This window comes from Cherax quadricarinatus, chromosome 25, assembly GCF_038502225.1.
Source record: "Cherax quadricarinatus isolate ZL_2023a chromosome 25, ASM3850222v1, whole genome shotgun sequence".
Lineage (NCBI taxonomy): Eukaryota > Metazoa > Arthropoda > Malacostraca > Decapoda > Parastacidae > Cherax > Cherax quadricarinatus.
The window spans coordinates 10655307-10679312 of NC_091316.1; the positions used below are offsets into that span (position 1 = coordinate 10655307).

At 41.0% G+C, this 24006-nt stretch overlaps 1 protein-coding gene across 24 annotated transcripts in view; it reads left to right on the plus strand.

Annotated features, from left to right (window-relative positions):
• Positions 1 to 24006, plus strand: part of LOC128689952 (uncharacterized) — a 1227005-nt gene that overhangs the window by 617424 nt on the left and 585575 nt on the right. For 4 of the 24 annotated variants that reach the window (XM_070088631.1, XM_070088635.1, XM_070088637.1 and 1 more), the window contains exon 1: positions 13519 to 13561. The exons of 19 other annotated variants lie outside the window; for them this stretch is intronic. The gene's annotated coding sequence lies outside the window, so the exon portion shown is untranslated. Of the gene's footprint in view, positions 1 to 13518; positions 13618 to 24006 lie in introns of those variants that run through there. One more of the 24 variants, XM_070088632.1, reaches the window with a different exon arrangement.

Sequence of the window (24006 nt, forward strand, 5' to 3'; positions counted from 1 at the left end):
TAAGAGGAAATAAACAAGAACTGGAACTAATAAGAAAATAGAAAATCCAGGGGGCAGAGTATATATATATATGCTTGTACTTGTATGTGTAGTGTGACCTAAGTGTAAGTAGAAGTAGCAAGACGTAACTGAAATCTTGCATGTTTATGAGACAGAAAAAAGACACCAGCAATCCTACCATCATGTAAAACAATTACAGGCTTTCGTTTTACACTTACTTGGTAGAACGGTAGTACCTCCCAACTGCGGCTTGGCCAGGATTCGATCCTGCGTTCCCATGCCCAGCCCTGGGTGAACTGAACACACTATGTATCACTCTGTCCACTGGACCACCATCCTTAAACACCAGACATACATGCCGAATAGGGAAAACTTGCGATTTGGTTTTAAATAGTAACGCTCTTCTTGCCGAATTAGGCAAGCGAAAATTTGTGTATGCAATAAGTGTCTAAGATATATTTAGTTGGATTAGGCTAAATTAAATTGCCCTTGTTATAATAAGGTTATGTAAGTTTTCTAAGGTTCTTTTGATACAAAATTATTAATTTTTACATTATTATAAAGGAAAAAATATATTTTTGAACGTATAAGAGAAAATTTTAGAAAGGACTTAATTTTAAATGAGTTCTTGCTAATTGACCAGTTTTGCCTATTCGGCACATTTTATATATATATATATATATATATATATATATATATATATATATATATATATATATATATATATATATATATATATATATATATATATATATAATTCATTCTTGCCTTTGAATAAATTGTTAGAAAACGTAATTAGGAAAATTTGTGTATTTCGACCTCCACCTTGGATCCTCTTCAGCAGATACAGAAATAGAGAAGCTGTATTTATAGTAGTACATAAAGGCATTCACTTAAGTGAGGTGCGTCACCATAGCTTAAGTTGAGGTAGAATGTGATGTACTTGATAAGCGTGAGTTGTACTTCACCTTGAGCTCATATCAGTCACCTCACATACTCAGACGCTTACCTTTGTTTCCCAATATATACATTTTTCTCTATATCAGTTTATGCTGAAGACCTCTCGGTTAGAAATCGAAATATACACCTCCTAGATACACAGTATTTACACATGCAAAACGATGGCGAGTTTTTGTCATACCTGATAAAGTATAAGATTTAGGTAAACGAGATTAGGTTAGCTTAAATATTTTTTCATTGTAAGCATTAACGAAGTAGGTTACATGCTGTAGTGAGAAGTATTATACTTGTTGTGTCGCCGAAGTGGATAGATTATTGCGCACCTCATATCCATCTTGCGGACGGCAGCGCAAGAATATTTGGATACACAAAAAACCTCAGCAGTGCACAAAAAAAAAAGTGGTGCCAGTACAAAAAAATTAATAACAAACTCTGGCATTTCATTGGAATTTTAAATGTATATGATTTTAGCTCAGTGTATCACGTGACCGGCATTCAGGAATTGATTGAATGCCAGGCTTGGTGTGGCCCCCAGGGAGAGTGCCAGGTCTGCCCATGTGTGATGGCACCGCTGATTACCCCTCTTGTACAGGAACCAACCCGCATACCATCACCCTTACTTGAAATCTCGCCCCTGCAGACCTGTACCACAAGAACTATGTTTCCTTGCTTCAACGTCAAATCTGATTTCACTCTATTGGAACATAACCCCGGCAAGACCTCAATGAAAAGAAAATACGGGTGATATTCTTTGATAAACTGGACGAAAATAGACCATGAGTGAGCGTAACCTGCTTGGTAAATGTTATGTGATAGTTGCGTGAGTATTATGGGATAGTTCAGTAAATATTATGTGATAAATGCGTTGCGAGAATGTTGTGTGATGTATGAATATGTGATAGTTACGTATTATGTGATAACAGCGTGAATATTATGTGATGTGTGAATATTATGATAGCTGTGTAGATACGAGATAATTGTGTCAGTATGCAGCAGGCGGAAGTTAAGCATGACGAAGCTTTTGTGGAATGTTACGAGGTGAGATTTGGCCAGTCGGGGGAAGGAAGCTTGTCTACACATCTCCACAACTGGACCAGACAGAAGCTGTTGGTGCTGCATTTGGCCCATGGTGTCATGACTCGTGTATTAATAAATCGTCGTGAGTGGTGTGACCTGAACACTCGACACAGGTCGAGTGATGTGACCTGAACACTCGACACACAAATTGAGTAGTAACTTCAGCTCTAATGTTCGGTGAAGAACGAGTAGGCCGAACTCCCTTGAAAATTTCTCTTTTTACCCCAAAAATTAAAGATTCGGGGAGATATTTTCCCATTTACAATGACATACTTGTTTTTTTTTTTTGACGCAGTCTAAGTTAGAAACCTCACTTACTCTTACCTAACCTTTATTTTTTCAGCTTAATTCTACTAAATAATCATAGGTCAGATTATATTTATTTAATATATATATATATATATATATATATATATATATATATATATATATATATATATATATATATATATATATATATATATATATATATATATATATAACAATCCTTGTCTTCCAGTTCTTCTTTCCATTTCCTAAGCCTCACTTCCTTCTTTAATCTACTGTCTTTTCATTTTTGTTCTTTCACATCTCATTTTCCCTTTCCTCTTTAGCCTTACTTTTCTCCTTGAAAAAAAAATGAAAAGAGAAGCACTGCATATTTCGGTCTACAACTGAGCTCCTCTTCAGCTGACTCAGTCTCTTTGAAGGAGGTGGTAGATGAGACGGAGGCCCTAAAACCAAGAGAGGGGCACAAACTCAACATGGATTCACTGTTGTCTGCCTTTCTCTTCCCTCTGTCTCACTCTCCTTCTCTCCCCACCCCTCTCATTCTCCATCTACATTCTCTCCCCCTCCCTTCTCTGTGTGCCTCTCCATTTTCTTCTCTCCTCTCTCTCATTTCTCTTTCCTTCCCTCCACTCTTCTCTTATTCCTCTCCTACCTTTCTCTCTCCTCTTGTTTTCATTCTTCTATTTTCCTCCTTTCTGTCTTTCCTTCCTCCTTTATTCGTGTCCTACCCTCCTTTCCTCTTCTGTCTTTCCTTCCTTTCTCATTCCTTTCCTGCCCTCCTCTCTCCTCTCTTATTCATCTACCCGCTTTTTCCTCTCTCCATTCCTTATCTCTTTTTTTCTCCCCTACCCACTTTCCTCTCCGCCAGTCCCGCACCACACACACACACACACACACACACACACACACACACACACACACACACACACACACACACACACACACACACACACACACACACACACACACACGCGCGCGCGCGCGCGCACTGGCACAAAACACACCAGCAACCCTCCCAAATAACGTCACCTCTCGCTTTTCCAGACTTTAGTGGCATCACAGTTTTTGTCTGTGCTGGTCCGCAGGTTTTCTGGGTTCTTGCGTGAGGACCTGCAGGGAGACATGGGAAGTGCTTTGAGTATGTTGACGTACGCGCATGGATGTTTTCAGGAGTGGAGGCGTGTGTTCATTTTGTAAGTGTTTGCAGGGGGTCGATTGGTTGTTTCTAGCAGCCTTCTAAATAGCTCCCGGACTTTTGACCGACGGACACTTCTCCGACGGACATTTCACCGACGGACATTTCACCGAATGGACATATGGCTGAACTGACATTCATAACCTAACCTACAATAATTATCCGCTCGGTTTGTTGTCCTTTCGGCCAAATGGCTGTGGGCACAATGTCTGTTCGGCCAAGTGTCCGTCGGTCATCTGTCCGGTCACGTCCTAAACGCTATCGATTGGCTTTACCGTTTTTTTTTTTAAAGGCTTACTCACCTTTGCCCACTGTTTAGGGTTTTTGGAAGCAGTTCATTGGTTATGTAGCGTTGAACATCCCACTGAACATCCCATTGAACATGCCACTGAACTTGTTCAGTGCTTGCGAGGATATGTTCGATGGGATGCATTCTCACAAATCTTTCTCATTGTATTTGACCAGCAACAACTCCTTATCACGTATAAACCTTGGTAATTGATACCAATGAGGTGTTTAAAAGGTTTCAGTCCTGGGATCTTGATTACTTCAGAGGTGTTCAAGGTTTCAGGATTGAAATGGTTTCTAATATGCCATTGTGTTTAAGTATCTATTTCAACCTTTCTCCCTAATCTCACAAATTAACACTTGCTAGAATTAAACTCTCTCTTTCCTGCAGTGATTTTTCTCAATATTTTCGCATCAGCATAAAAATTGGTATGTAAGATACAGTATCCTTAAAAAGGTTATTTATGGATATCAGAAACAGCCGATGTCAAAGTGCTGTACCGATTCTTGAGGAACACACGTCACCTCTGCCCACTCTAATGCCCACGCTAAGACCTTCGCCTCTTACCTTCCGTTTGTTAATCCTCGGAAAACTAACGTGTAAAAGATTTGAAATTGCCCAGGCAAGAAGTCTTGTTTTTTTTATTGTTGTAGCTTCTTACCCTAGGTTACTGATGCCTTTTTTTCTGAAGTCCTTTTTTTTTCAATTTCTATAAATATAGCTCCGTTGCACATAGATTCTTACAGATACAGATTCTTACAGATACAAACGACGACAAGAGGCTAAAAGATTTCCTCAACAATTTTCTTTCTTGCTGATAAAAATATTCGACCAAGGATGGCTGCTAGGCTTTTGATGCTGCGCAGAGATGAAGCGATTAGAAAAAGGTAAGGTCTGAGAACTCCCAGTTCAAAGTCTTTGTGCAATCTTTGCTAAACATGCCACCCAATCCCGGTAAATATATTTAACCGGGAGACTCCAGTGATGTCACTGGTGATCCCTGGTAGTGAAGTTGTACGGATGTTCCCAGGCTCAGCTTACCAATTATGTGTGATAGTTGCAAAAGCTGGATTTTTTTGTCATTGATGTCAGTGGTGTATGTTGATCAATGGCTAGTGACAGTCTCGTCACTGTGGTTGTTACTGGCGTGTAATTCATGTACTTGCAAACTAGGATATGGTAAGCGAGCCTCAGGCACCACATGGCCCAGCATTCTTTCAGTAGCCATATTTTTGTCACCATGTCTTACTTTGCAACTCTTCACTTTACCTACCTGGAGGGTGTTCTGGGGGTCATCGCCCCCGCGGCTCAGTCCATGACCAGGCCTCACGGTGGATCAGGGCATGATCAGCCTGGCTTGAGTGAAGAACAGGAATATGAGTATGAACAGAGTGAAACAAAAAATTATATGGAAATTTGAAAAAAAAACTTTTGATTATTGAGAAGATATAGTCTATTAGACAGTGGCAAGGGCATTTTTTATCATTTGTGAAATTAAAAAAAAATAATGATCATTTATTGAAATTAGTTTTAATGACTTGTTATGACATGGAACAACATTTGCCTTTTTTTTTTTTTTTTTTTTTTTTTTTTACCCTCACCGAAGGCCAATTTTCTGTGCTAGGCACAATTGGTAACTTTTAGAATTAGGGGTTATTAGATAGTGGGCACCTGCATGCAGCAGTGCTTGACTCTGTTCTTATAGCTAGCAGTGAAAGTTACCTGGATCTGCGGTTTGTATTTTGGCAGCTAAAATTGGTGAGCAATATTTAAATATATCCTAGTCCAGTCATGTTATTTCGATGAGGAATTGTTCCCAGGGGTAATTATACCAGGGATTAAAGCTGTCAGTCTTGAAGTATGGATCACCAAGTTGTGGAGTCCAGTCTTCCTGATGCCAGGTTACTCTGAAGTTTGCCTTCACTGAGAGTTGACTCGGTCATGAACTCTTTCATTCTTCCTGCATTCCCTCCGTCTCCCCCTTTTTTCCCCCTTCTTTCTCTTTCACACCCTCTCTCTCGTTCTCTCCTCTGAATATTCCTTTTTTCATTCCCCTTAATTCCCATTTCCTTTCTCATCCCCACTCTATGCTCTTTCTCTATCCCCATATTCCCCCATCCTTCACTGCCCTCCTCACTCTTCCAGTGCCCTCTTTTTGCCCTCCCTCCCCCTCCCATTTTTCTCCCTACGTCTTTCGCTGTTCCCTCTCCCCGTACATCGCCTGTGATTCGTAAAGTACCACCGCTAGTGATGATTCAGATCAACATCCCGCGGGATGAATAAAAGAAACTAGGTCTGTGTGTCTTGTGTGATCTTTGTAAATAAATTTTGACTGCGAGACGAATTAAATCACGGTAAATTGTGTTTTACGACTGTGTAAGCTCTTGGGTAGACCTGTTAGGAAACGTGTGTGTAAAAAGTCACTTTTCCTCTCGAGGTTCCCGGGCCTCGTGAAGGTGTTGCTCTCTAGCTCCTGGACTTCTTGGGAAGGTTGAGTTATATCTCGGGCCTCTTAAGGAAGCTGTGGTGCATCTTTGCTTCTTGTCATTGTGGAGGGTATAACTTCTATGCTTCTTGTTAGCATGGAGGGTGTAACTGCTGTTCTTCTTGCTAGTGTGGAGGGTATAATTTGCTATGCTTAAATGTACTGAAGCACTGGGAGCGGCGTCAGGGAATACAGGGTATTCCTTTCTGGGATCCCCCGACGACCGTAACAGGTCTAGTTCTCTAACAACACTTGCTGTTAGTGAAACATAAGAATGGGTGAACACTGCAGAAGGCCTACCTGCCCATTCTAGACAAGTTCTCAAATTCAACACCCTCTCACAGAAATATTTGCTCAACCTGTTCTCAAGGCTACACAAGAAATTAGCTTAGGTAACTACTAGCTCATACTGTGTAAGTCCCACTTGTTTGAGAAACTCATCCTAAAAAGCACGTTAGCCCAGTCTCTGAAGAAGTCACAGTATCGTGGCTGGAACCATTAAACAAAATTTGAATAAATGGCTTAGAAAACCGACAAGTTATAATAATAATAATAATAATAATAATAATAATAATAATAATATCTTTGTTTCTACAAGTACATGTACATGGTATACAGGCCTAGTTGACATCAATGACATACTACTATACAGAAAGCTGCTTGTTATGCTCAGAGCATTTCGGGCAAATTAGGTCATTGTTGTCCCAGGATGCGACCCACACCAGTCGACTAACACCCAAGTACCCATTTTACTGATGGGTGAACAGGGACAACCGGTATAAGGAAACACGCCCAATGTTTCCAGAGGTTCATCCAGCTTCTTTAAGTAAATATAATCCACTGATGCGTCTCGTCCCAAGAGGGACGTGATAATATTGCTTTATGTCAGTGTTTTAATTACATATAAAAAATTTATTCAACTGTCCTCTTGGTAGGTAAGACACATAGGCAACAGTTAGGCAACTTTATTCCGAAACGTTTCGCCTACACATTAAGCTTCTTCAGTCGAATACAGAAAGAAGGCAGGAACAGTAGAGATGTGAAGACGATGTAATCAGTCCATCACCCTTGAAGTCGTAGAATTTGAGGTTGTCAGTCCCTCAGCCTGGAGAAGTTCAGTTCCATAGTCCAGGCTGAGGGACTGACAACCTCAAATTCTACGACTTCAAGGGTGATGGACTGATTACATCGTCTTCACATCTCTACTGTTCCTGCCTTCTTTCTGTATTCGACTGAAGAAGCCTACTGTGTAGGCGAAACGTTTCGGAATAAAGTTGCCTATATGTCTTACCTACCAACCTGTCGGTATTGTATACCATTTTGATGTTCAACTGTCCTCTTAAAAGGCAGTTTGGAGAGTAAGTTTAAATTAAAATTATTATAAATTATGCGTGTCCATGGAATAAAGACGAATAAGGATCTATTCGTGTTTATTCCAGACAAGATTCTTTAAATTCGTTAAAAAAAAGTGATTACGGTTAGTTCTCAGCTTATATACACACTTGAGATACATACACCTCTCGGTGTTTGTATCTCACATTATCAGCCACGTTCTTCTCACAGGATAAGTTTTGTGTTAACAATGTGATTACTTCTGCAGGTATTGTCGTTGGTCAGGAAGTTTGATATACCTCCATAAAAAACTTGCTTTTATTTATTTCAACACCACAGTAGTGAGGATGACCCGACACGCTAGTTGTGTTTAATATAATTAATGCCATTTTTAAGAAACACACACACACACACACACACACACACACACACACACTTGCAGCGAATGCTCGTTTGACAAATCTAGAAATAGTCTTCAAAAATCTCAACAGTCATTCAGTGCCTTGTACTATACATGACATATGTCAGGCACTTCATAGAGTACACAGCACCAGATTGGCATCCACGCCTGATAAATCGTATCTAGAAACTGGAGAAAGTGAAGAGGTTTGCTACAAGACTAGTCCCCGAACTATGTGGAATGAGCTGAGATCAGAGGTTAATGGAACTAAACCTGATGACATTAGAAAATAGAATCAACATGGTAGACATGATAATGACTCACAAAATACTTAAAGGATTTGACTGGGCTGGACAAAGAGCCGGAAAGCGAGTACACAAGGGCACAATTGGAAATTACTCAGGTATGTCAAAGGGGTATCCGGAGGGGAAAGTCTGAGACGGAGCAGTAGCAGAGGCAGGCTACATAGTTTCAAGAATAGGTATGGCAGGGCCCAACAAGGCTAGGAGGGAGTAAATTAGATAAGGAGCACCTTAAGCAGGGACAGGACCCGAAAAATTTACCCCTGGAAGCATAAATGAATACACGCAGTAGTAGGGAGGAGGCATGTGGGGGGGGGGAAGAAGTACGTGAGAGAGGATAGGGATAAAAAAGAGGAAGATGGAAAGGTAATGTAGGGATAGGAGAAGAAGAGAAATTGAGGGGAAAGAGTAAAGGGGAGTAGGGGAAGTGTGAAGGTGGGAGGGGAATCTAACAAGCAGGATGCGCGGACACATTGACACATGACTAACTACATGAACGCACGCACACACACTCGTACTTATAAAGACACATGCAAGTACACTCACGTACATACAAATGAACACACTGGTAAATGCACAGGTACATGCCCACGCATGCATGTACACGCAGACTCATATGTGCACGCATACACATGCACACGCATATTCCCGTGCATGCACTCACACAATCACGTACCTGTACACACACATTCACATATACTCTCAATCACGGACACGCACGCACGTACAGTCAGGTACACGCACACTCAGGTATATGCACACTTAGGTACGTGTAAAAACACACGTATTAACACACGGACATGCACACGCTTACTCAGTTATATGCACGCTCACGTACATGTACGCGCACAGTCCTGTATAGGCACACACTTATATGCACACACACACTCACGCACAGATATACGCACACAAACGTACATGGTATCAGATTACTTCAGACATAGATGTGAGATAGATCCAGGAGACAAGGGATCAACAACGCTGGTTGATTGAAGGTTAAGAGGCGGGGCCAGGAGCTGAAACTTAATCCCCTGTGGCGCAACTCTTGAGTATACACACACACACACACACACACACACACACACACACACACACACACACACACACACACACACACACACACACACACACACACACACACGAGCATTTACATACACATATACTTTGACTCATGGCATAAACATTCGTGTGTGTGTGTGTGTATATATATATATATATATATATACACATATACACATATACACACACACGTCATGTCAAATACTCTGAACGAAACGTACAATTAAATCGAATATTTAACCTATTGCCAATGCATTTCTAACCCCAGAATTATATTTCTGACAATATTAGAAATCTCCAATAAGTGAACTTATCTCCGACACCAGAGGAAAAGATATGCAGTGATATGTTTCAGGCTTTTAAGGAAAGGAATTTGCCCAGCTCTCAGCCGTGAGTGCTCATCAGTCTAAAGATTTCTTTTTTTTTTACACATTTCTAGTCTTGCTACCACTATTCACACGAAGTACAAGTGTACTTTCAGTAAAGTGGTTGCTAACCAATATGATCGAAATTGTACAAATTCCTGGAGATGGCAGGGAGTAAGACACCACGAAGTCAACGATATTATCGAGAGAAGCTTATCTTGGCCCAATGCCTGGCTGAGAGAGGCACTCAGTCCTTTGTTTCCCTTGCAATCCAGGTAATTTTTGGTAACCATGCTGGTGGGATCATAGTACATCCCTGGAAAAATAGCAGTGTACCGGAGTGGAAATATATTCGTGCATCTCCTCTCGCTGACACCTACATCCATTTTAGTGTTGGTCAGAAAGGGTGGTGGTGCTGCTGGTCATAAGAAAGTAAACAAAAGAAGTTAGTGACTCAGGCAATCGATGCCACTTTGTTTCATTAAGATGGTTGATTATTCTTTTCTACAATCAAGGGGATATACACTTTCTCAGTGAATGAAGTTGATCGAAATTACTAGAGACTCAGGACTGTCACTGTTGCAGCCCCTCAGTGTGGTGTTGTAACAAGTTTGAATAAACACACTGGTATCCGGGAAACCTTTTATCACGATGTTTCGCCAAGGTTTGGGTGAAACGTCGTAATAAAAGCTTTCCCTGTTAGCAGTCTATTTCCAACGAAAGGAAAAAGCTTGTTACATCCTTGGTTGCCACGAAGCTTCTGAGGAGATGTAAGAGATCCATAATCTGTCATGTATTTCCATGTACTGACAGATGCATGTTTGTGTTAATAAATTACTTATTAAAACAAAGACGACGGTAGGCGAAGTTATTCAAACGACCTTAGGGATGGAACACAAGCTTTTCCTCTGAATTTCTTTTATTCCCCTTTCATATATATATATATATATATATATATATATATATATATATATATATATATATATATATATATATATATATAATATGAAAGGGGGTAAAGCAGCTGTGATTGATGGGATCAAGACACAAATGTTAAAAGGTGGGGATATAGTTTTGGAATGATTGGTGCTTTTTATTTAAGAAATACATGAAAGAGGGGAAGGTACGTAGGGACTGGCAGAGAGCAAAGTTAATCATATAAATAAGGGTAATGACGTTTTCGTTGCATTTATGGATTTGGACAAGGCGGATGGAGAGGGAAGCAATGTAGTAGATGCTGCAAGTGTTGGTTACTGAAAGCAGTGAAGAGTTTTTACGAGGGAGATTATTTCCCAGAGAAAGTAGGCCTTAGACAGGGATGCGTAATGTCACCATGGTTGTTCAATATGTTTAGTGATGAGGCTATAAGAGAAGTGAATGATTGGGTGTTGGCAAGAGGTATGGGAATAAGAGATTAAGAAGCTAACACAAAGATGGTGTTGTCACAGTTGCTTTTTGCTGATGACACTGTGCTTTTGGGAGATTCTGAAGAGAAGTTGCAGAGGTTGGAGGACGAGTTTGAAAGGCTATGTAAAAGAAGGAAATTAAAAGTGAACATAGGAAAGAGCAAGGTGATGAGGATAACAAAAAAATTAGGTAATGAAAGATTGGATATATTGGAGGGAGAAAATATGGAGAAAGTGAATGTATTCAGATATTTGGGAGTGGACTTGTCTGCAGATGGGTCTCTGAAAGGCGAGGTGAATCATAGAATTGATGAGAGGAAAAAGGTGAGTGGAGCACTGAGTCTGTGGAGACAGAGAACGTTATCAATTGAAGCAAAGAGGGGAATGTAGGAGAGTATAGTGGTACTAACGTTCTTATTTGGGTGTGAAGCATCGGTGGTGAATGTTGCAACAAGGAGAAGGCTGAAGACAGTGGAGATGTTGTGTTTGAGGCCAATGTGCAGTGTGAATATTATGAATCTGAAGCTTGGATATTAGAATGAGGCACCGGGTTTGTAAAAGTATTATCTAGAAGGTCGAGGAGAGGTTGTTGATGTGTTCGGACATTTAGAAAGGATAGAACGAAATAAAATTAATTGGAGGGCGTATAAATCTGTAGTGAAGGAAGGCAGGGTAGGGGTCATCCTAGGAAAGGTTGGAGGGAGGGGGTAAAGAGGAGTTTGTGTGCGAGGGGCTTAGACTTCCAGCAAGCGTGCATGAGCAAGTTAGACAAGAGCGAGTAGAAGCAAATAGATTTTATGACTTGACGTGATGTTGGAGTGTAATCAAACACTTATAAAAGGATTCAGAAAAAACAGTTAGCCGGACTTGAGTCATGGAGGTGAATAGTACAGTGCCTGCACTCGAAGGAGGGTTGGAGATACGTTGCAGTTTTTTTTAATTGTAGTGTAGGCACGCCTATGGCAAAACAGTGATGGAATGAATGATGATGAAAGTATCTCTTTTTCGGGTCACCCTGCCTCGGTGGGAGACGGCCGATATGTTAATAAAAAGCAATAATATTTATGATTTATGCGCGCGCGCGCACACACACACACACACACACACACACACACACACATCAATCAAATACAAAGCAGAAAGGTGTAAGGAAAGGAGGAATTTGAGGTAATCAGTCCCTCAGCCTGGAGTCGATATGTTCAGTCTATCAATCTTGTAGAATGTACAGCATAGGGCCGTAGACGTGGCTTATACACTGTAGTCAGGTGAGGCGAAGCAGGAGGAGGCGGGGTCATAGTGGTACCATCCACTAGTCGAAGTAGGTCTTCGTCCAAAGGTTGGACAAGTGTTGAAGAATTCTTTGTAACAAGATCCCATGATGCTGCAGTGTCTGACAGTTGTGATGAATGGTTTGAAAAACCGACAAGTTGAAGATTGAGACACTTGTGCAACGTATGGGAATCTTTATTCAGGAAACGTTTCGCCACACGCTGGCTTTATCAGTCCAATACAAAGCAGAAAGGTGTAAGGACAGGAGGAGTTTGAGGTAATCAGTCCCTCAGCCTGGAGTCGATGTGTTCAGGCCATCAATCTTGTAGAAAGACTGATGGACTGAACACATGATGATGAAGCTGCCTTTATTTTGCCTGATTGTATTAGAAACATCGATTAATGATGATTCAAGGCATTTACGTTTGCGGAAATTTGGCCCTCTGATTACTAGTCGGGCGTCGTTGAATTTCATGAGGTGATTGGTGGAATTCCGGTGTTGTATGCAGGCGTTGTTCAAGTTATCATTCCTACATGAGTTGTGTTCATTGAGGCGTGTTTCGAGGCTCTTAGCTGTTTATCCTACATATATCTTGTCACAGCCTCCACAAAGTATAATGCAAACTTCTGCATTGACTGGTTCATAAGGTAAAGTAAAAGGACACAGGTGCAACTGGTGTGACATTTGTATTGTGGCAACGTGTTTTGTTTGTAACGGCTTGACAAAGCTCCTGGAGAGCGAAACGTTGCCACAATAAGATGTCACATTGGTTGCACTTGTGTCCTTTTACTTTACATAAAGAATAGAGTAGTAGCACATTGTTGGTGTATCCAGTTATGTTAAACACACACACACACACACACACACACACACACACACACACACACACACACACACACACACACACACACACACACACACACACACACACAAAACCCTTCAACCACAATTAGGTGAGTTCACACATACAGACCTCTATGAATCGACCGCTGCAACCACAATTAGGTGAGTACACACACATGCCTATACTTATACACTATACAAGCGCGCTCGCGCCTGGACACAGCATCACATCAGTAGGTTGGTTGGGGGTGGAGGAGTGGTCTCCAGTGTGTGGTCGGTGGCTGGGGTGTGAGCGTGGACGCGTTTGTGTGCGCGCCTGGCTGTTTGTCCACTAGTGGTCGCGGTTATCAACTGATCCCCGTGTGTCAGTGTCATAATACTGAGCTTATTTCTCGCTTCCACACTGTTTTCCTGCCACTGTAAACTGTGTTTACAGTTTGGTGTTTATATTTAGGTTAAACATGATAGACTCAGCCTGGCTGGCAGATACGGTGTTTTTTTTTTTTCCAGTGCAAAATATAGCATTCCAGTTTGGTGTTTTGATTTATGATGAACATAATTGAGGAAAGTGGATTTTTTTTTACCAGAAACTTTTAATTGGTGTTGTTTAAAAACAAAGTGGTAATTAAAACAGCTGTTTTCGTTCAAACTATATTCATTAATTATTCCAACTCGCTGAATTTGTTACGGATTAGTTTGTTTCAGGGAGTAACTAGGTGTGGACACAATATTTTCACGTAAGATTAATATAAAACGATCCACGGGAATCCAGTAGGGAAATCTGTCAAGTCATCTGAAGCGTTATTAAGTCCACATGTAGTACTGACTTTTTCAGATATTTCACTCCGACCTTCGAATTATTTTCATTTTGAAAATGTGTGTGTGTGTGTATGTGTGTGTTAGTTACTGGTTCTCAAAGGCATTTGGCGATAGACACTTGGCCTGGGTGTAGTGTTTTGTTTGTGTGTGTGTACTCGTCTAATTGTGATGTTAGGGATGGATTCATAGCTCCTGGCCTCGCCTCTTTACTAGTCGCTACTAGGTCCTCTCCCTGCTCCATGAGCTTTATCAAACCTCGTTTTAAAACTATGTATGGATCCTGCCTCCACTACGTCACTTTCCAGACTATTCCACTTCCTGACAACTGTATAACTGAAGAAATACTTCCTAACAACTCTTTGACTCCTCTGAGTCAACTTCCAATTGTGACCCCTTGTTGCTGTGTCCCATCTCTGAAACATCGTGTGTGTGTGTGTGTGTGTGTGTGTGTGTGTGTGTGTGTGTGTGTGTGTGTGTGTGTGTGTTTGTTTGTTTTACGGCTAGCCACCTTTATCCCCCTTCCTTCTTAACAATCTGGCATTTATTACAGTTGAACTTCCTGTAACTTTCTGTACTATTCTTCTAACTTGTAACTTACTGGGCTGTCTTTATAACTTTCCGGAATGTTCTTGTAACTTTCTGGACTGTTCCTGTAACTTATCCTCGGCTTCTTGTTGTTGGTAAGCGTCTACCAGTTTCATTTATCCTAATCTTATATTTCTCCTCTTTCATTTCGCCTCGTCTGGAAACAACACATGGTAATCACTCTGGATAACTCATTTACATAATATTAAGAACTGCATGGACACGAGAAATGATCCTTGGAGATCGTGTAGGCGTGTGAGTGGCGTGGATATGAGTAGTGGTATTAGTGGTGTGGGTAAGGTCTTGGTGGCGTGTATGTGTATGTAGAGTGCTGTTAGTGGCGTGGGCGTGGTGTGAGTGGTATGGATTTGGGTAGATGTATTAGTGACGTGAGTGTGTTCGTGTAGGGTATTAGTGGTGTGGGTAAGGAGGTATGAGTGGCGTGGGTTTCAGAACAACGCTGTGCCCTGGACTCTGATTTATCTTAAAGCGAAAAAAAAGTTTTCTAAAATACTTCAGTTTAATGTGTGTTTCTAGGATAAGGAATAATAATATTTATTTTAACACATCGGTTGTTTCCCACCCAAAAAGAAAGAAAAGAATTATTATTAATTATTATTACTGTTAATTAGTTATTATTTATTAATATATTTATTATTTTTAATGATTATTTATTTCATCCATGCTAAATGTGTGGAAAACGCTTTTATATATCTTTAGAAGAAGATACCTTCAGTTATCTCTTCAGACAGATTTTATGCATGTTTATTTCTTATAGTAAAGAATTGGCTTTATAGGTACATGCTTACGAAGTTAACGTGAGTGAGTTTACATGTAGGCCATTGTGGGTGGTAGGTAAGATAAGATAAGATACTTTATTTCAGCATGATACAAAGTTTGTAAAGACGTGAATGATATTTAGGTGTGCCTGCGGAAAGCCCCTTAATATGCAGAGCATTTCACGCAGACTTAAGACTAACTTAACTCAAACTTAAGATTAACTTAAGAATAATAAGGCAGTAACAGATTGAGTTGTTTTACTTAGTCTTATAGGTGGCTGTAAATAAAAATTTAATAGTTACAGTGACTACAGGAGAATTGAATATCCTATTAGTACATGCTATGTATATATGGCTCTTATCAAGTTGAATTGTTTAAAGAATTACAGGTTTGAATGGGTCCAAAAAAACGTCCTAGTGGATACTCATTTTTTTCAGTTGTTGTGTAAAGTAGGTCTAGCATTTTTGTAACAGCGCCATTTGTATTTTCGTTTCTCCTGAAGCCAAACTGGCAGGGATTGAGAATACTTTGTTGTTATAAAGGAATATAATCTCTTTTTCTGTAAGTTTCTCGAAGATTTTGGATAGCAAAGGCAAGTTTGATAATGGCCTATAGTTGTTTACATCTGTTGGGTCTCCACTTTTGTGTATTGGAGTAGCCCTTGCTATCTTGGGTAATGACGGGAAAGTGCTGGTTTCTAGTGATTTGTTAGATTAGTGTAATGGTGGGTGAGAGGACATGAGACGCTCGTTGCAGCAGTAGTGGTGGAACGTGAGTTAAATTTTCTGATTTATTTATTAGTGAATTAATAATCAGGGTGACTTTAGTGGGCCCTGTGGAAGGAGAGAATATATATATATATATATATATATATATATATATATATATATATATATATATATATATATATATATATATATATCATTGATGTATGTATATTAAGGAAGAAGTGAGGTAGTCTGTGAGTGGTCACTACTTACAAGTGCGCAGAAGTTTGACAGTGACTGCGCACAAAGCGGCTGAAGGACGTCCATTAATAATAAGTATCGGTGTGTTAAGACTTGTTGTGTGGTAACGAGGGCTCGGGACACGACCTTGACTACCCTGGGCACCACTTTGATTGCCCCTGGGCAATCAAGGTCTTCATGCCCCAAAATACCCCGGGTCTTCTTACCCCCGGGCAAGAAGACATTGATTGCCCAGGGGTGTTTTGCTTTGAGACGAACTTGAATTTATCAGTACTGATGGGTAATACTCTCGTCTCTCCGTATGAGGCTTACAACGTTGGTTGTAAGTTACGGTGTGTGTGTGTGTGTGTGTGTGTGTGTGTGTGTGTGTGCGTGTGCGTGTGCGCGCGCGTGCGTGTGTGTTTGTTAGTTACCATTTCGTCCTAGGCTCATGTCGATTAGACACTAGGCCTGTTGTATATGCATGCGTGCGCGTGTGTGTACTCACCTAGTTGAGGTTGCAGGGGTCGAGTCCAAGCTCCTTGTCCCGCCTCTTCACTGGTCGCTACTAGGTCACTCTCCCTGAACCGTTAACTTTATCATACCTCTGCTTAAAGCTGTGTGTGTGTGTGTGTGTGTGTGTGTGTGTGTGTGTGTGTGTGTGTGTGTGTGTGTGTGTGTGTGTGTGTGTGTTAGTTACCATTTTTTTTTTTGTCCTAGGCACATGTCGATTAGACACTAGGCCTGTTTTGTGTGTGTGTGTCTGTCTGTCTGTCTGTCTCTGTATCTGTCTTTCACGAAAGATTTTCGACGATGGATGGAGTCTCTTTGTGCTAAATGGCCCAAAAGGGTTTAGCGCGCGCTTCATATACTGCTGCTGCGACTCTTCCTGTTTCTACTGGTGGTCCTGCTGCTGCTCCTGCTCTTGCTCCTCCTATTACTTTTGTTCCTCTTCTCCTGCTGCTCCTCTTGCACTTACTCTTCTTGGTCCTCTTCCTTTTCTCCTCTCCATTCTGCTGCTGCTGCTTCTCTTCCTTATCGTCGTCGTCGTCATCGTCGTCGTCGTCGTCGTCGTCGTCGTCGTCGTCGTCATACAGACTAGCATAATATTTGAAAATATTTCTATCACTTCTGCACACCAGTGGCGAGTAATGTTATTTTCTTTTAGTACACTTGAAAAACTGAGAATTATTATGCGAATTTTCAAAATGAACCTTGCAGAATTAGCAATAGAAATTTAGTAAGAGCGCATGATTACCATGGGTGGATCTGTGTGTATACAAACATGGCGTGATGGGCCCTCAAGCAGGGAGTGTGGCTCGGTGTTTTACCAGGCGTGTTCTTGTGGATGTGCTCCACCCATAGTAGTGTAGTGGCATGCTGTGACAGCCTCGTGGCATGTGGTGACAACCTCGTGGTGTGTGATGACAGCCTCGTGGTATGTGATGACAGCCTCATGGCATGCTGTGATAGCCTCGTGGTATGCTACGAATCTCGTGGTATGCTGTGATAGCCTCGTGGTATGTGATGACAGCCTCGTGGTATGTAATGACAGCCTCGTGGCATGTGATGACAGCCTCATGGCATTTGATGACAGCTTTGTGGCATGCTGTGACAACCTCGTGTCATATGAATTCTGGCATATTGACTCTTCACTGAGGATCTCTGACCACCGCCTGCTGTCCCTGGTGAGGGTTGGGAGCGCATACAATTGCGGGGCTTTATATATAAGCCACAACTTGCAGACTTATCCAGTAGATCAAGTACAGTTTTCCCAAGCAGAGTGAGCGTACATACATTTTTTGCTGTAACAAATAATACAGATTATAATTCTCACCAGGATTTTTCAAGGGGTGGACCGGTAAGCCAATGGTAGACCTCGATCAGATGACCAAGAGCTTCATCATGTGACTGAGACCCGCGTCTGGAAACACTTGTCCTGTTTCCTGACAAACCTAACCTAACCTAGCAAGAGAATCAGTGCGATGATAACGAAGTTATTTTATTTCACTGATTTGTAATACTATGTAAAATATATTTAGGCTGACCTTAAATAATATAGGAAGGAATAGCGTAATTTATAATACATCAATTTTAGTAAGGCTAGGTTATATTAGTTTATTTAGATTGAATTAGGTTAAATTAGGTTAAGTTAGATTTTATTACAGTAAGTTACACTCGGTTAAGTCATTTTTGGTTAGAATAGGATGGGTTAAATGAGGTTACGTTAAATTAGGTTAAGTTAGATTAGTTAAGTTAGATTAGGTTAGACTTTGTTAGGCTAGATTACGGTTAGATTAGAATAAGGTTACGTTACATTAGTTATATAGAATGAGTTCCGCTTTCTGGCTATAAATAAATGAGTAGAATTGAGCATAATGAACTGTACTCATGAAGGAAGCTTAGGTTAGGTAAGGTTTGTCAGGAAATAGGACAAGTGTTTCCTAACGCGGGTTCATATGATAATCCGCAACAGGAGCTTTTGGTCATCTGACCAAGGCCTTCCGCTGGCTTAACCGTCCACCCCCTTTAAATATTGTAGTTATGATTATAATAATTTTATAATACTAAAGTCATGAAGCAAGCGCCCCAGGTAAGAGTGCATTTAGCACATTCATTCTGACCAGAAAGTGATCTAAATGGGAAGATAAATTATACATTGCAATTAAATATCGTTAAAACTGATCTAACGAGACGCCGGATGATAACGCAAGTGATTGGCGTAATGATATATAGATATATACACTAGTAATATTTATGATAAACTTGTCGGAGGGGGATATATAACAATGAAATATAAAGTTTTAGTTACAAAGAAATACAGGAGCTAAGATTGTGGTCAGAATTTTTCCACCTTGACTCAGGCAGGGAGGCTTTCACTTCCTGTTTTTTTTTCTCCCAGAATTCGAAGAATTTTAAATAAAAAAAAAAACTAGAGTGGTAGGATAAAATTCTCCGTCTGCTCCAAGGACAAAACCTGAGATTTTTTCCTTGAAAACATTATACTGTATTTTCTGTTATTATGGCTCCTCACATGGCTAGCACCAGAGGCGCGCGCACACACACACACACACACACACACACACACACACACACACACACACACACACACACACACACACACACACACACACAATTTCATGACTTTAGTATTTAATATATGAGAGAGAGAAAGAGACAGAAAGAGAAGTGTTTATACGTTGGTCTTCACTATGTTCGTCTTACCAGTGTTAAGCTTTACTTACATAATTATCCATAAAGTAATATATTTTTTGGATTCGAACAGTAAGAGTCCGCTGCTGAGGTTGTTGGGGAGCTTACGATGTTGATGAGGAGCTGTTGAGGTTGTGGTGGAGGTGTTGAGGTTGTGGTGGAGCTGGTGAGGTTGTGGGGTATCTTGCCTCAGTATTAACAAAGGAAGATGACGAGACTAATGCGTCTTGTGCTTCACATAGATTAAATAAAACTAGATATATTTCAGTCGCTGCGCGATCTGAGAAAGTTATCCCCGTATTGCAACACTTCAACCCCATATGCCTTGGTACTCGCGGTTCCCTCAACAACGCTCTTTACTCTTTATGTTTTAATGATTGTAATTTTAGTTTAATCAAACTAGGCTCCCCTCTACACTGTATGTTATAATTCTCTCTATGTAATGATGGTCGGAATCCATTAGATTTTTATAAATACCATCTCTAAGTAGCCCAGACAAATTCAGTATTCTCCCGAGATAGCATTAGACGTTTCACTTCACTTAAGAATATTATGATATGCAGTCCATGAAGCCTCGTATAGTGTGTGTAGCAACAGTTGTGTTGCTTGGTACTGTCGTAATCTCTCTCTCTCTCTCTCTCTCTCTCTCTCTCTCTCTCTCTCTCTCTCTCTCTCTCTCTCTCTCTCTCTCTCTCTCTTTCTCTTCTCTTCTCTTCTCTTCTCTTCTCTTCTCTTCTCTCTTTCTCTCACACCCCTCTCACCCGCCCACACAATTTTATATATATATTTCGTGCCTATTAAGCCGAATCGTCCAGTTTAGTTTATTTGGCAAGGGTACACTTTGCCGAATGAAAATTTATTTTTGCCGTAAATCTTCGGAAATCGATCTGAATATTATGAAAACAATATGTATTATTGATTTTAAGTAATAGTAAATAAATTTATATTATATTTAGCTAAAAGAAAAATAAGCAAGTTTAAGGGAGGTTAGTTAAGGTTTCTAAGTCGATTTTGGTCCTAAATTAAAAATTATTAATGTAAAAATTTTGTACCAAAAGAACCTTAGAAAACTTGCCTAACCTTATTATAACAAACGCAATTTATTTTATCATACAGCACGTATGATCAATCACAGGAGACAGTAAGACGCGACAGTTCTATATCTACCGATAACGCAGCAAGGTTAAATTGCATCACCCTATTATAGGGAGGGTTAGGTTAGATTCGTTAGGTTCGATCCGAAAAGAGGACGACCCAGTGTCGCGGCAGTGGACTGTCGCTTGACAGACCCCAGTTGGAATCCCAGATGGTTCTGTAGATAGTAACAGACGTTCATTCCCTCGGCAGAGCTCTTATATGTTTTAAAATGGAAAATTAGCTAGACTTTGCCTTGGCTCGGTGTTCCGTGCTTGCTGCGGTTTAGGGGTCCTCTCGGCGGAGATCCTGAGGGAAGACTATAGAACCTAAGTCGCTTTTCGGTGTTACGTGTTCTCCTGGGTTGGAGTCCGCTAGGCGGGGGTCCTGAAGCTCTCACTGAAATGGTGTTATTGTTTGGTCGTTTTTCTTATAGTGCTGTTAGTGCAATACTTTTGTATTGGCGTTTTGCAAGTGTTATATTGCGGTGGTATTTTTGTTGCAGTGCTGTTGTTGTTGTTATTTTTGTAGTGCAATGTTTGTGGGGTTACTGTTGTGTTATGGTAGTTATGCTTTCGTTGTACTTTTGATGGTGAGTTATTATTGTGGTGATACTGTTGTGATATTGTGCTTTATTTTTGTTGTCTATTTTGTTATGTGTAGTTGGCATCTCTGATATCTGTTATATCTTTTATCTTTTTTTTCGCGTATTTTTCTCATTTACATTCTATTAAAACTCTACAGTTCTGTAAGAAAATATTTTTTATTCCAGTGGGATAATTGGCATTTTTTTATGTGGGTTTTGTGTGTGTGTGCCAATCAAATATTTTCTTACAGGATGGTAGAGAATTTTAATAGAATGTAAATGAGAAAGAAAAAAAATCGAAAAAAAATATTTAAGTTCAACTAGGGGGAGACTTTCCTATTTTCGCAACGTTCTGAACAACATTGTTTATCTTGTCACAACATGGGACTTGACCAGAGCGCCATCTCTTACTCATAACAACATGGGACTTGATCCATCGTCTCACTGAGATCAGATGATGAGGGGTTTCTAACAACATGGGACTTGATCCATCGTCTCACTGAGATCAGATGATGAGGGGTTTCTAACAACATGGGACTTGATCCATCGTCTCACTGAGATCAGATAATGAGGGGTTTCCTCTCTCTCATCGTCACACTTTCTACCCCCGTCCCTACATGCCACCCACCCTCCAATCCTCCCTCCATTCTCTTGCAGCCTCTACTGCTATGGCATTGTGGGGGTTTTTACTATAATTCCAGACCGTGGAAAAAGCGATGCTGAAGCTAGAGCACAACGTTGGTTTTGTGTTGTATGGACCCTGTTTACTCCTCAGTTTCCTGCTTTCTGCTCATCGTGTTTTAAAGAACTCTTCGTTGCGTTAGTTAGGTACCGTTTCTCACAGACACCTCTATAGACACCCTTTACGTGACTGCGTGTGTATGTGCTTTAATTTGTGTAAGATGTGGTATAATTTATTAAAACTGTCGATTCACTTTAATCTTATCTTAAAAGCGTATGAAGATTAATCTGCTCAAATCAATTTTGTGCCCCACATTCTGATACCATTGTGCCCCACATACTGATACCATTGTGTCCCTGATATCACTGTGTCCCACATACTGATACTGAGAGAGTAGTTAAACTCTCGAAACTCTTCAAAGGTATACCATTGTGTCCCACATACAGTTATTATGAGGTATGTGCGGTATTCAGGGTGCTAGCTCTTCTAGTCTCTCTTCCCATACATTGATGAGGTTGTCTTTTTCTTCCCCTTCTTGTTCCTGCTTTATCACTGGTCCCTCACCTTACTCTCCGGACTTTATCTTCCACTCTTTTTTTTTATTTGCTGTGCTCTGTTTATTCATTGTAAAAATCTCCTTCGACATCAGATTTCTCAGTCAATTTCTGGTGCGATAACTTGGTTCTCACAGGCTATGTTCTCAGGCTGCTGACATTGTCTCTCACAGCCTGTGTTCTCAGGTTCCTGACATTCTCTCACAGGCTGTGTTCTCAGGCTCCTGACGCTGTGTTCTCAGGCTGATGACATTCTCACAGGCTGTGTTCTCGGGCTGTTTTCTCAGGCTGCTGACATTCTCACAGGCTGTGTTCTCAGATCACTGACATTCTCTTTCACAGGCTGTTTTCTCAGGCTACTGACATTGTTACGCACAGTCTATGTTCTCAGGCTGCTGATATTCTCATAGGCTGTGTTCTCAGACTGCTGACATTGTCTCTCACAGGTTGTGTGCTCTCAGGCTCCTGACATTGTTTCTCACAGGCTGTTTTCTCAGGCTGCTGACACACTCTCACAGCATCTCAATTTATGACAGACATCTCTCTTGCAATCCCTCACCTTCTCACCTTCTTGCGGTCCCTCAACTCCCACAATCCAATTTTTCAGTAGTTATTTCGCTTTCGCGACAGTACATCTTTCAGCGTTCACTTCTCCCATTTTTCAGTTCCCTCGACATTCTCACCGTCCTTCTTCTCTTGTCGGTCTTTAGTCTCATTTTCGTTCGCTTCCCCTTCAGTCACACACATCCACTCTTCCCCCTTACACACATCCACTTTTTCACACACGCATCCACTTCCTCACTCACACAGTCACTTCCTCCACACACACCCAGTTCCCCAAACACACCCACTCCTACTCCTCCACACACTCCCATTCCCCACATACACCCACTCCCCCACATACACCCACTCCCCCACATACACCCACTCCCCCACATACACCCACTCCCCCACATATACCCACTCCCCCACATACACCCACTCCCCCACATACACCCACTCCCCCACATACACCCACTCCCCCACATACATACATACACACACACACACACACACACACACACCTCCCCCACCCACTCCCCCACACACGCCCACTCCCATACACCCACTCCCACACACACTCGTCCCCCCCACACACACACACTCAGTCTCATTAACTCGTAAAAGTGTCGTATTCATTATTTCCCTTTTCCTTATATTTTTTTTTATTTTCGATGAAGTTTAATGGAAGAATTTAGGTGTCGGGTATGGGAGGTTAGTGGTGGAACTGGTCCGGGAGGGCAAGGAGAGAGTTAGGTACCCATACATTACTCTGGTAGGGGAGAGAAACTGGGGAGAGGAGAGACCGGTGGGAAGAGGGGGAACATGCTAAATAGGGAATTAACTAAATTGAAATTCCTCCTATTTAAACTTTGGCGTTCGTTCTCGTGTTTAGTGATGAACAGCTGCGTCA